Source organism: Apteryx mantelli, chromosome 4 (assembly GCF_036417845.1).
Source record: "Apteryx mantelli isolate bAptMan1 chromosome 4, bAptMan1.hap1, whole genome shotgun sequence".
Classification (NCBI taxonomy): Eukaryota; Metazoa; Chordata; class Aves; order Apterygiformes; family Apterygidae; genus Apteryx; species Apteryx mantelli.
The window spans coordinates 56,553,438-56,567,621 of NC_089981.1; the positions used below are offsets into that span (position 1 = coordinate 56,553,438).

The window sequence follows — 14,184 nt, forward strand, 5'->3', positions numbered from 1 at the left end:
GACTGCCACTATTGCCAACTCGACAGTCTAACATCACCTAATTTTTCTTTCTTGCCCATTATCATTAAGTAAAGGTTCTACCACCAAATTAAAATTCCTAGTTATGTTTTTCCTGTTCATCTTGTGCCTTCTGGGGTGTCACATTGGTCTGTCTTGTTGGAATTTAGTAAGCAGTGTTTTTGGTGAGAAAAAAATATATATATGCCTAGCTGTAACACTTTTTGTCTTTTGATCTCAGAGTACCTAGGAAGGGAGTTTAGTATCATCCCCTGTTTATTATAGAGAAGGAACCTGGATACAAGAGAAAGGAGGTAGTGACTTATTCAGGTTTTCTTAGTAAGCCTGTGACAGAAATTGAATCTTTGTCTCCTGGGTTCTAGTCAAATACCTTCTCCAGCCTGTTCTCCTTCTGCCCAGCAGTGCAGATCCCAAAGTGCTAACAGACATAAAGAACAGAAGACCTAAACAGATGTAAATGAATATACACAGTGCATGAAATCCTGGCTCCACTGAAGTCAGTGGCAAAACTCCCACTGATTTCAGTGGAGCCAAGGTTTTTATCAAGTCGTGACATCTTTTAAATAGTGCAATTTTTTCAGCAGTAGGTTTTTCAGATCTAATCTGTTTACTTTTTTTTCTATAATATGTGTTGCTATGGGATCTTAAATGAAACTTGGTACATAATTTTCTGTGGGTCTCTATTTCTTAATTAGGCCTTTAACGCCTTTCTTTGAATTCCTTTGCTTTGAAGAAAAAAAATGCACTGACTGTTCTTAACAATATTAAGCTTTTTTTTATCATCATCATTCTAGCAAATCCTGTTCAATTTTTTGTTTGATTCCTTTGTATTCTTACTGTATAGGTAGTATTTTATCTGTTAGTAGCAAATTTCATTGTTACTTAAAGATATAGTTCAATGAAATATATATTTATTTATGTTGTGGCCACAGAGTAATAGATACGATGGAACCATTGAAACTAGTAAATGTGTTTTGGACTCAGCACATACATGTTTACTGTTAAAAATTATTGATAGCTTTATAGGTTAGCAAGAGTCAGTTTTGCTGAGTAAGGAGGAAACTTACTGATAGTTCGTGAATTGGTAATTAAAAAGTTTAGATGAAGAACATGGATTGCCCCTGACAGTTAAGTTTGTGACAGAGGCTCTGGCCATTCACTGTCTGTAGTCTGATTTTGTTTCTTTTCCTCTGTGGCAGTGAGAGATGAGAATTCACTGAGACACAGAAAACAAGAAAGTGAAAGGGTGACAAAATGAAATAATTTCTGTCAAACAGGAAGGAATTGTTCTCAGAACAACCAATGTCTTTAAAAGAGCCTGTCAAAGAAAGTACTTTTATTTTCCCTCGTGTCTGTAAGGGATAGAACTGCTGGAGGCGTAGTAGAGTCTGTATAGTGAGGTTTTATGCAGCCATGAAATAGTCTCTTGCACAATATATTGATACTGTTTTACAAAAATGGCTCATGAGGTCAGTTGCTTTGCTGAATGAATTATTTCCTTTGGACAGTCTTCCTCCCTTCTATTTCAGCTACTTATCATCTTCAGAGAATTCTGGCTTAATTAAAGTGGCTCCAACAGGCTGCCAAAAAGAATATGGCTTACTATACTTCACAAGGAAGTTTATTCTGAGAGAAATAGGGACCAGGATTTGAGAGCAGATGCACATGAAAAATTAGAAATTCTGTAACATCAAAAAGAGAAAGTAAGAATAAGACAAATCCAGTGTATAACAGTCATTTTTAAATAGTGTTATTTTCTGAGAAGCTGCCTTTTGCCTTCTTTTTCAAAACTTAAGATATTACAAGTATTACTGAACTTACTCTGCACCAAATTACATTGTCCTTTCCAACATACCACCTCTAAAAAATGTGCAGTAATAGGATGTGCTCTGAGAGCTCGTAGTAACATTAGAGTAACCAGTGGAGCATTATCAAGAGTTAGTAATGTGACTGTACTGTATACACTTCTTATTTCTCATTGTCAGAACTTCATATTAAAGAGATACTAGATAGATAGAGAGTGAGATAGAAAGTAATATTAAAGTCATACTCCCATTGTGCTTCCAAGTATAGACATAAGGTGCCGAACCTATCTTTCTTTATCATACAGTATAGTCTCTGATTTTTTTTCTTAACATAATAGGTTAAAGCTAGCAACATGAAAGATGCCACTCATTGACTATAGTTGAGGATAGCATACAAATTTTACAAGTACTTAAAGAAACATTGAAGAGCTACTCAACCTCAAAATGGTTCTTGATAGAAACATTTAATTTTTACCATGTAGTAATTCAAAATTATTGGAAAAGTACTTAATTGTCAACATTCAGGCATTTTTTACTGATTGGCACTGTTCTACTAGCATATGAGCAACTGACAGTTTCTTTTTCTGGGATTCATAACAAATGAAGAAAGAGTACTGGGCCTTTCTGCAAAGTTATCTTGAATTTCCTTTAACAGCAGTGATTCCTTGAGTTATATGCAGGCAGCATAACTTTGCTTTGCTCTGCTCTGGTTGGATGACCTTATCTAGAAGATATTTTTATTGATGCAAAAGATGACAGAGAACTGTCAGGGTTGAAAGCACTAGACCTTTTTCTGATTGATGGTTAATCAGTCTTGAACAAAATTAGAGGAAAAATTGCAAGAAGAAACAAAGACTGTCAACTCGGTGGTCCAGTTTCAATCTCTCAATGTAGGTGTCAATGTGAGGTTAATTTCTTTGAGTCCTACAAGCCAATATAGTCTCTTTTATAAAGGTAATTATGGCTATGTCTATACTAGGAGTTGGTTAGCGCCAAAAAACTTTCCCAGCTGTCTGCATTCTCTGTACTGTTCTTCTGTACAGTTCTTATTTGCAGCCCTTCTCTGCAGTTGTCAGGAGGGTTTTGGCCTATGCCAACTACCCGACTCCTAAGCAATTCATAGGCACAGTTTAGGAGTGACATGAATCTGGGGCTGTTTCCAAGAGGCAGTTAGGCTAAGAGAGTTTAGTAGTGTGGTCACACTTGTGGACCCCTTAACCTTAATTCCAGAGAATGGTCTTGGGCACATTTCATTACTAGTATAGGCATAGCCTGAAAGCATGTCAATTCTGCTCTTCATTTGTCTTTTTGCTTATGAGTTTTGTGCGGGGTACCATACCAGCATTTTGTATTTTATATAAACCATGTGTTTCTGTACTGCTTAAAGTTGTAGTGTTGTTATCAAGAGCTGCAGAGGAAACGTAGTTCCATGAACACAGAATGAAGTCAGGCAGTGAATTTTAAAATATTATAAATAAATCTAGAAGTCTGATACATATTTTCTTCTTAATATTTTAAAATAAAAGCTGCCATTATTTAAGAGAAATAAAATAATACTTGGTACTGTATCTGGGAAACCTGAAATACTTGTTTTTCTTTTTTGACACAAATGATAATTTTATGGGATTCTTTCCTAATGCTAGACAAAAAAAATCTTGGTGGAATTTATGGTCTCATTCATTTTTTTCTATCAGAAGAAAATTTATATAGTTAGGTAACATTTTCACTGGTTTGTGCTATACTTACTACACAGATTAGTGATCTTACATTGTTATCCTGTAACCAGATCAAACCTATCCATGATAGGTAGTAGATGAATGACTGAACTGAGACTATCTGGTAATGGTTTCAGCATCAGATCAAATGGAAGAATACTTTTTAGTATCCTCATCACACAGAGGAAATACTTTAAGGTGTTATCAGACATGCACCCGTAAATGACAAGGGAATTTCTCATGAGAGTTCCTGAAGTGAAGGAGAGGATAATTCCCCCTTTCAGTACTCTGAAATAGAAAGATGCTACGTTTTTAGATCAGCATTATGTGAACTGACTTCTGTTTCCTGTAATAGAACTTTTTTGAAACATGTACTTTCCACAGATCTGGTTGTATACTGTAATTTCTACTGTGCTACTTGTTTTGATCTGTCAAAAATATAAAGAAACCTTCTTAACATTTAGGACTGTCTTTGTTTCCATTAATATAATTAAAAGTTTAGAATTGATTCTAATGTGTTCATTCTGATATCAGGTTTTAAGATCAGCTTATACCTTTCTTAAGATTTCAGGCCTAAATTCCTGAGATTTTAATGTATCAAGTTTCCTTTGATTTCAGTTACTAATTTCAGTGAGGGGTAAAAGACTCAATGCCTTGGAGGTTTCACCTGCAAAACTGGGCCCAGATTTTCAACTGTTATAGTCAGATGTGCTTTTCAAAGCAAAGAAACCATATCATGGTCCCCTGGGAGATTCTTTCTTTACAGGGAAAGCTTCATTACTTTAGATTCAGTGGTTCCTACAGAAGGTCCTCTTCTTGTTCTAAGAGTAGGTGGAAGAATGTCTTTAGATGAAAGACTAAAATGTTGCCTTTAGTCGTCATTGTAGTCAAAAAATTTGGGGGAATTTACAAGTATACTGAAGGCCATCTTCGTCCATTCCTTTCCTACAGCATGCCTGGTTGCAGATCAGTTTCCTTGACTTCAGTGTGAGTTTTGCTTTCCTAGATATGGAAGGATTAAGTAGTAGTAATGTATAAAGATCATTGAAGCATCACGGAAATCCTGTGGGGTAAGTAAAAGGGGCTTAAAGAATAAATGATGTCATGGACATGACACTGCAGAGATGAAATTCATGAATCAAATCAAGCCGGAATTAGGAATTAAGTATTGCAGTTCTTACTTAGGCCAGACTCTCATTTGTATCAGGTGTATTTGTTTTCTTCAGTGATTGTGAAATCTTATCACATGGTCTTGGAGACATGATGACCATACTGAAATTAACAGTTTTTCCACTGACTTAGAATGGAGTCAGAATTATTTCCCTGTCATCCCATCCAAAACTTTAAGTATTTCTTGTATTTCTTGTATTAATTAGTGTTTGCCTAAAACAGATTAATAAGTTCAATATTAAAATCATCACCATAGAATCCAATTCCTATAGAGGACACTATATGTGAAAGAAGTGAGGTCTCTAAACCAAACAGATCATAGTAATTCCCTGAGAAGTGTCCCTGCTCTAGAGAGAAAGTAGTTTTCTGTGTGAATGGCTTTTTTTAAACACTGTTCTGTTACATCCTTGTGGGCTACAAGCATGACTTACTGCAGTCACGCTGCTACTGCATGCAACCACTTAAAACTGTTTATCAGAGCCTTTAGTTGAACCCTGGAATACAAAGTGGCTAGCTGTTCCATCAAAATCCTATTCCTACCTCCCAGCTCTTTAATGCTTCATAAGGTTTCAGTGGTAGTAATCCTATAAATGTAAGGAAAAATATCACTGAGGTAGCACCTCTTACATTCACAAAGGCAGATGAAGGTCTACTTGGTCACCCTTAGTTAATAATTACATTTGCCAGAGCAGAACCAATATATTAGTCTTAGCTAAATTTGGTTCTTTAGGGCTAAAAGCATGTGCATAAAGCTTACCTAACAATATGTATATGATGTGCTTGCTGCATAACAAATTATGTTTTATGGTGCATTCATTTGACTACCTCATCTGTGCACTGCCCACAAAACTGTCTCCACTAGGCCTACCACTGACATGCATATCCTTGGGCAGATTTAAATAGCTTCCTTTATTTTAATTAACCTGCCAAAGAAAAGCTTCTTTTGTTTTCAACACTTAAAATTAAGCTTGGCCTAAAGTCTAAACTTAGCCCTGCAGCAATGCTGAATGTAAAGACCAATGACTTGTATAAGGATTTTGGAATGCTCTCAGAGTTGCAGAGGTAACAGGAAATGGAGACTAGAAAGCAGCAGATCTGAGTAAGCAGCTTCCAGTTTATATAATTGCTTTTCTGATTATAACAGCTTTTAAGCAGCTGATCTGTTTCCTTTTAAACTTCTTTTAAGCTAGAAACACTGAATGACAAACTTCTGCATCCTGCACTTCTTTGAAATTAAGCTCTTCTGAGCAATGAGAGAGAAAAGCAAAAGGTTACTGAACATACAGATTGCAATGTATCTCTAAATAAAGTATGCCTAATTTGTTCTGCCGTTTAAAGAGTTACATCTTTGGCTTTATTGTCTGGACATTGATTGTATTTCCACTTGAAACTACTGTTTTGAGAGTGGAGAGGCATTCAAGAAGAATTCAGAATAGGATGGATTAGCTGGTCATTTCACGTAAGGAACTATGTGGTGAAATTGTCTGCAGTAATAACTCAATTAGTCAGAGGTCCATTCCAATTCAGTGTTGCTACTATAGGCAGAAGTCATGCAATGCACAGTTGCCTGGACACTTAGGGTAAGATTAATTTAATCTAACTAACTGCCTAAAAGTTAACTGTTTTGTTTAACCTAGTGACCTAGGTTTGGGGGGTTGGGAGACAGACACCTCTAGAGGACTTTTCATCCTATAGTATATTTTACAATGGGATTAATTATCTTTTGAAACAGAGGCAACTTTACATTAGATGTATAGCTTTTAAGCTGTTAAATTAGATGAGAATAATTCTATCCTAAATTTAAAACAGAATTGGTGAATCGGTGCTGAAACCTAAAGCTGTCACTATAGATATCTGCCCTGTTAGCTGTTCCACTTCTCATTTCTTTAATGAAAAACTCAGCTAGTAACTATTCTACATCTCAAACAGCCATCCCAGTGTCTTTTCCATCTAGGTGCAGCATTTCTCAGCCACTCTCTGGTGGTTTGACAAAATTATATATAAGTAACAAGTACCAAGATAGTGAAAATAGGGTGGTAGTATAAATTAATTTTACAGTTTACTTTTTGTAGTGTATCTGATTACATTCTCCATTTTGTAAGGTAGATTAACATATTTCATTAATGAGTTGCAGAATTCGAGGCCTAAGAAATACACTGGATTTTGAGTTTAACATGCTTATACAATGGGTTTGTAGCTATCTAATTGGGGAAGAAAAAAACAAAAACACAACTCATTCAATCTAATCACTTTCGGCACATGAGTTATATTCAGCCTGTAAACTCATTATTCATACACAGAGGGATGTGTTCAATGTTTAAGACCCCAAGGATTTAGTTGATAGAATAATCTGCATTTCTAAAGAAAAAATAAGCAGTATGGTATTTAATTCTTTAAAAGAAAAGTTGTGATGCACTTCAAAGCATAACACTGACTCTTAGTTTTAAAAATGATATCCTCAATTTGCCTATCCATTGGATGGTTCACTTGGATATCTGTAATATACGGTCTTGATCTAATAATGGCTAATTATGCAGTTGTTTATCAGCTCATTTGAAACATTTTGAAATTCAGTCTAGCTCAGCAAATTGCTGTGCTTAAGGCATTTTTACATTCTAGGAAATTATAATATTCCCAGAAGGCAAAGAATTAATAATAAAAATCCTCTTTTGTAAAAGATTATCATTGCAGAGCAAATGGAGCAGATCTTCCCTATCTTAGTGCATTTAATATTCTCATTTTTTATATGAAAGTTTGATGGAAAGACTATGTGGGGATCACTGTTTTATTAACTTGTTAAGAGACACATTTACTGAACCAATGCAGCATATTGATTTCAGTGTCTGCTGTATGGAAAAGCAGCAATAGTAATGGATGACTTTTAGACATTTCCATTTGGGAAATTCTTTAGACATTTTGTGATCTTGATTTTTCTGTATCAGGCTGGCATTATGGAGTTACTTTTTAAAATTACAAGGATGCTTTCTTGTTTATTACTTACAAATTTTTCTCACCTTCCAAAATGATTTCTTACTAATATGCCCAACCTTATTGAACCCTTGGGACTTTGAGAATAAAGAATTGCAGAAGCAAATCCACAATTTGTATCATCCTATTGGAAACAGTATTCTGACTGGTAGATTCTGGGTTGATCAGCAATAAATAGAAAAAAGAATACTACATACAGCACATTTGTGATCAAGCTTGCAACCATCTCTGGGGTGGAGAAGCTGAATGTATTTCTTAAAATCCATCACATCATACATATGGCTTGATCTACTTATCTTTGTGGTTACAAACATGCAAAAGTAAATACCTTACCTTTGATTAGGCAAGATATTTAATGAGGAGGAGAAAGGCAGTTGTCAAAATAAACTGAATTGCCATCCTTTAGGTACTTTTCTTGAAGTTTTTCCAGCCAATAAACATACCTATTTCCCAAGTACATTACAGTTTGCTTTTTATTTTGCAGAAAAAAAGTCATGACTTTTACAGTTTAATCTAGTTGTCCAATGCTATCTTTATCACCATTATTCATTTTGGCATTGCATGATTAGGGTGTTGAAAAAAAAAAAAATCAGATCTCTAAGAGCACGCAGGCGTCTGTGATCTTTCACCCTACAAAGCGAGTGATCCACATAGGCAGGGGTTGAAATCATTGCAACACTGTTCAGAAACTAATTTTGATATGTCTGCAGTCTTATCAGGCTTTTTATTGAGTAGAAAATTCTATTTCTCAGGTGGCTGTGTTGATCTCTTAGAAGTCACAAGCTGATTTCTACTAGGAAATCCTAATCACATAGGCAGAGAAAGTAAACAGTCTTTGTGTTAGTAACATTAAGACCATGCAGTTAAGTGATTTACAGGAATTAATTATGTATTTTATTTTGCCAAGACATCACAAATGTCTCATGGAGATTTTTCTCAAGCCTGGCTTTAGAAACTGAAATATTTTAACTCTGTAAGATATATATGATGTGTTCTTGTCTACCAAAAGTCTCAGCACAGAGGGAAATGTTTACTATGTTGCATTTTGTGCAGAGATGAAGTAGGATTTACTGCAACAGATCATGAAGTATCTGTTCCACAGCTAGCTGTAGTTTTATCCTAATTTTCAAAAATAAGAATAATTAGTCTAGATATAGGACTAAATATAGCATTTACAAATCAGTAAAAATCTACTTTTGCCATAAACTTAGATCCGTATTTATTATTTTTATGTATATTGTCAGCAAAGGAATTTTAGAAGTAGCAGACTGTAGTATACTATATATCCTTATGGATATACAGTGACCTATTTTGTAGATGTGGACAGAACCATTTGTTTTGACGTAGAATGTACTTTAAAAAGAGTGTTTTTGAGGGATGCATTGAAACAGCAGCTTTTACATAAACTCTCAAAGATGCTAAGAGAGTAACAATTATTTAGTTACTGTTATTCATCAGGGGATCTCAAAGCATTTTACAAAGCTGGGAAAGTCTTATTTCCTTTTTTAAAATTGGAAAGCTGAAATATGGGGATTGATTTCAGGAAGCAACAAGAACTGCAAGTGCTCAAAAACTAAAATCAGACACCAAGGTCCTGGCTGAGCCTTAAGCAGGTAACTGTCTTTACATCATCGGGAGCCTTGCGAAATTAAATAAACCATGCCTCCATGTACATTGTTGAATCTAGCCAAAGAACTTGCCCAAGGACTTCCAGCAACTCAGTGGCAGCGCCGGCAATGGAAGTCCTATCTGTGCCCTTTCCCCTGACCCGAGGGGAACCACTCTAGTGGGAGCCACCCACTAAAGGAGTTTATCTCTATCAATGCATTGTCCGAATTGTGAAATCATTGCTGTTTTTCAGCATTAAAATGACAGGTAAGGCAAACTAAATATGATGAGGTAGTTCATTTGAGCAATTCTGACATGATCTGCTATATGCAAGTGAAGCAGAAGCACTTTATGGCATGGTCAGAACTTCAAGACTGAATTGCAGTTTTAGTAATCATCAGTTCCCGTTCCCTGTCATTTTTGTTTAATATATTGCATGGCAGAGACTTATGAACAAGTTTTATCAGCTTGCAATAAAAATGTAACAACTGTTGTATTAAATTATTTAAGTTGTAAACCATTGTAAAAAGCAGAAAAAGTTACATTGACCTGGAGCCAGAAAAAATTATTATGATGAAGTATAAAATACATTGTGCTGATTACTACAGAGTTTTTGCCCAGTTTAGCATATTGTAAATCTTCAGTATGCCTTAAGAATGAAACTGTGAGGAGGTTTTTCTAAAAGATTGTGGCAAGTGGTTTAAGAAAAATGAAGGTAAAATGGGATTTATAATTTACAAACAAATCAGCAGAAATGTGACAGCAAACAAAAATATCCAAAAGGTCAAAGGAGATGAGAATAGTCATAAAACTAAGGATTAATGAATTTAAAATTTCCTGATTTCCCCTAAGAGAAAGCTAGAATTCTGGCAGAATAAACAACCAAAAATTATATTTTAAGTAAGTAGATTATTACTTTAAAACTTTTTGTTTTATTGTTTACAGAAAAGGGAAATGCCAGTAACTTTAAATCTGGCTATAGATCTAAGTAGTGTGTGAAAAAGCTACATTTACCTAAATTAGTTGCTAAAATTACAAAAAAAGAACATTCACAGGAGAGGACAAATGTATTTAGCATGAAGTACTGACGTGACAAGATCTAGTTAGTGTTCCTTTATTCTGCTTCTTTGCTCTTGGTAAGTCAAAAATGAAACTGGCTAGATTATTAATAAACAACAACAAACCTTAATTACCTTCCTGTACCACTTTTTCATCTTATCAAATTCTTCAGGGTTTAATGACCCCAGATGCTTGTAGCAGGTTGTAGATGAGTTTGCTTTGCCCTCCAAAGTGATCTGCCGAAAATTTAGCTAGGCTGAGCAAGTTTTATTACCTTCCACTCTATCCACATGTGTTTTCTGCAAAAGGCAAAACAAGGTGATGACCTGATTCTAATGAATCTTTCTACCAATGGTGCAATTGAAAAACAACCTTAAAAGAGAAGCTTTAAAAAAAGACGGGCTCATTCAACTAATGCAGCATAGAAAATAATGATAAGACCACTACAGTGATGATATTCTGGGAAAATACTGCCTCTCTCTGAACAGAGTTGATAGCTTTCTATAGCCTGTCCTTCTCACTACCATATTCTGTAATGCAGAGGGTATGATATTCCCTGACAAGTTAAGGCCCATGGCATAAAGTATCAGTGTTGACCAAAGAAAAGGCTGTGTGGGCATCTTTGCTTTACTTTAAAACTGACATCTCTTCTTGGACAATTTATTTCCTTCTAGCAGTACTGCAACATTGTTAAAACCAGATCTCATACCACAGATCACATCTTTTCAGAAACAGGTAGGAGGATAAATCAGAATCATTTTTCACTGTGCCTTATAGGCTGGCCTTCTGTTTGTGGGAAAGATAAAGGTCACAGTTCCATCACTCACACTTCATGTTTCTTAAAAGTGATTAAAGCATCACATCCGTTTTCTTTCTGAGCATGTTCGGTTTCATTAATCCAGTGTCTGTTTGAGCTAACGTAGTTTTTAGTGGAGATGTGGCTTAAGGTTCCAGAACTAGAAATTCCTTTCCAAAGAGCCAGTGTTCAAACAGATGAAACTGTTCAATGCTGCCGATGATTGACTCTTCAGCTGTGGGTGCTGACCCATCGGCTGGAATTCCCAGCTGTGCTGAGCAGAGTCCCAAAGCAGGAGGCCACATCTGGGCAGCTTTGCCATTCTTTTTTAGGCTATGCTGTGTACTTTACCTGTCACCCATGTTGCTATAAATCAAAAAATTTACAAGAGTTATATAAGGCAGTACAATTTGTTTAATTCTAAAAGGTCTTCCCTAAAAGTTTTTTAAAAACGGGTGTTTAGACCCATGCATTTTGGTGATTAAAAGTTTGTGGTTTTTTAGATTTGTGTAATAATTTTCTCTTCATTGTAGTCTTTTGTGATACTTTTTGGTACAAAGTATGTAATAATTTTTTTGACAATCATAAGACAGTAGACTGGATAGCCCACTGGCATATATGATGGACTATTTTGACATAAAGCCCACAGATAACTGTCAAATATCTTTAGACAACCCCGGCTGTTAACATTGGTGGAAGAATGTCACAGGCCTCTGAAAAGCAAAGCTGTTTCACAGCAGAGCAGGTGGAACACAGGCAGCAGTGCTTTACTGGGACTGTAATTTTAACTTTCAGAGATCCAAAGGCAGTCCGAGCAAAACGACAATTCAGTTCATGGTCATTGTATTGTTGTTAGTAGGCATGCTCATTGTGGTGTGCCCTCAAGAGGAAGAATAGGCATGTGGTGGGTCAGAATTTCAGGTCAGTTGCTGGCTTTTCCACAAATTTTCACAAATCACATATAATTTTGACAGTTTTCTATGCCTATCTGTCCTACTTTGCCTTTTGCTGCTTTGTATTTCTTTACGTTGATTGTAAACTCTTTGTGGCAGACCTCGTCTGTGGCTTAGTGTTTGTACAGTGCCTGATAAAATGACACATAAGTCTTGCTGAAGGCTTTTCTAAATTATGCTATTAATAACTGCAAGTTAGAGCAAAAATTAATTTTCAGCTCACATCAGTATGTGGCCAAATTTCAGGCCCTTTTCTTTCATTATGCTGTCTACTGATACAGTTGAATAACTCTCCCAGTCTCCTGTTCCCAAATCTGGAACAAACTATGAGCTCATATTACAGAAGCACTAGCAGTGAGATTTATTCATCTTCCTTGGAGGCCATGAAGAGGAACAAAAGATTTTCATCTCTCTCCTTTTCTTCCTTGACTGTGAGGAGTAAGAGGGTACTGGTATCTCAGTATTTGCTATACACGTTAAAAATCCAATTAATGTAAATCTGCCAGATCAGAAGGAGGTAACTGTGTGGCTATCAAAACCCTACAAACTGCTGGGTGGAGCATCAGCAACCTCCAATAACAGTGTTTCCTCATTAGAGCAGTAGCTGGATTTTGTTCCGAGTCTAAATATTTGTCTGTCCTTCTTTTTACCTTGCTCCAACTGATTTCACGTAAGTTGTCAGATACTGTAGTAATGAATTTTTAGTCACTTGTAGACTCACTCTAGGATTAAATCAGTGACCTCCTGATGAAAGGCAGTAAATGGCATGACCACTCTTTGTTACCTCTTCCAGGCAGCTTTGATTAAACTGTGCTGTGAAGCCAGACCTGGATCAATATCAATGATCTTCATCGACCTAATAATGTATTTAACATGTTCTGGTGCACTTTTATCTGGTTTTGTTACAATGTTGTTTACATTTGTGCAGCAGATTGATTTAAAGTTTCAGAGCTCATTATAACAGTAAACATCTAGAAATAACCTCACTAGTTTGCACATGGTACTATATATAAATATGTAATATACTGTGCCAGCTCCTCAGCAGGTGTAAATTAGCATATCTACAACTTACAACAGTTGAGAATATGGCCTAGCAACTGAAAATGCTTATTCCATCAGTATTATTTTAAACAATCACAGCTTAATTTGACATATAGCATGCAACATATGATCTTCTCTGTACCCAATCTAAAGATATTTTTCACAAAATCTTTTTAGAAACCTTTTCTATTATTTGCAGGGTAAATTCTCCCACTAGTAGAGGTATGCAATGTTCAGTAGTTATATAAGCATTTCTTCACAGTTAGATGTAGCCTTTTGGATATACTGTGTCCAATGAGATATTTCTTAAACCCATAGGTTTTAGAGACTATTTAGCAGAGTTGAATAAATGAATAAATGTGGAAGTTGTACCAAACATATCATTTGGGGATGTCAAAGCACTTAACAAACATTGTTACAACTGAGTCCATGTGTAACCACTGAAGGACATATTTGCTTCAGTATGTCTCATGACAGCTTCTTAAAAAATATACTTAAGTGAATTTAACACTTGTGAAAGGTGCCAGATTGACAGCCCTGGAGATAGAAGTTCTTGAATTACCAGCAGGCACAGCCGAGCTTCCCACACACAGCCCCACCAGTGTTCCCAACCTTACCTGGGGGGCACAGCGACAAACTGTCCTACAGCTTGCAAATCTGTGCCATCTAATGCTCTGGGACTGCAGGGCAGGAGTCAGTAGCTGTAGTGTGACCTGGAGGTGAAAAAGCAAGTTTCATGATTACTGCACAGGTGCTGTTGCAGTTGATCATTTTCACACCAAGTTTCAATTAAACTAAAAAAAATCCAGGAAGTGCACATTTCTCTGTTGCTGCATAGAAAAAATTGTGTGTGAGCCTCTAGTGAATCCTGCAGTTTTATCTGTCTACCCAGACACATTCAGGTTGCTCTATGAGCAAGCAAGTGCTTACAGATACTGAGAAGTGCACTCTTCGATGCCTCTTGAAAAAGTGGTCCTTACTGTTTTATATATTTGTAATAATCTGTCTCCATTCATGACTCATCCCCACAT

The 14,184-nt window shown here is 36.0% G+C and overlaps 1 protein-coding gene across 5 annotated transcripts in view; it reads left to right on the forward strand.

Annotated features, from left to right (window-relative positions):
• The window catches only part of DPH6 (diphthamine biosynthesis 6), a 232,215-nt gene that overhangs the window by 209,043 nt on the left and 8,988 nt on the right, over nucleotides 1-14,184 (forward strand). The gene's annotated exons all lie outside the window — the stretch shown is intronic.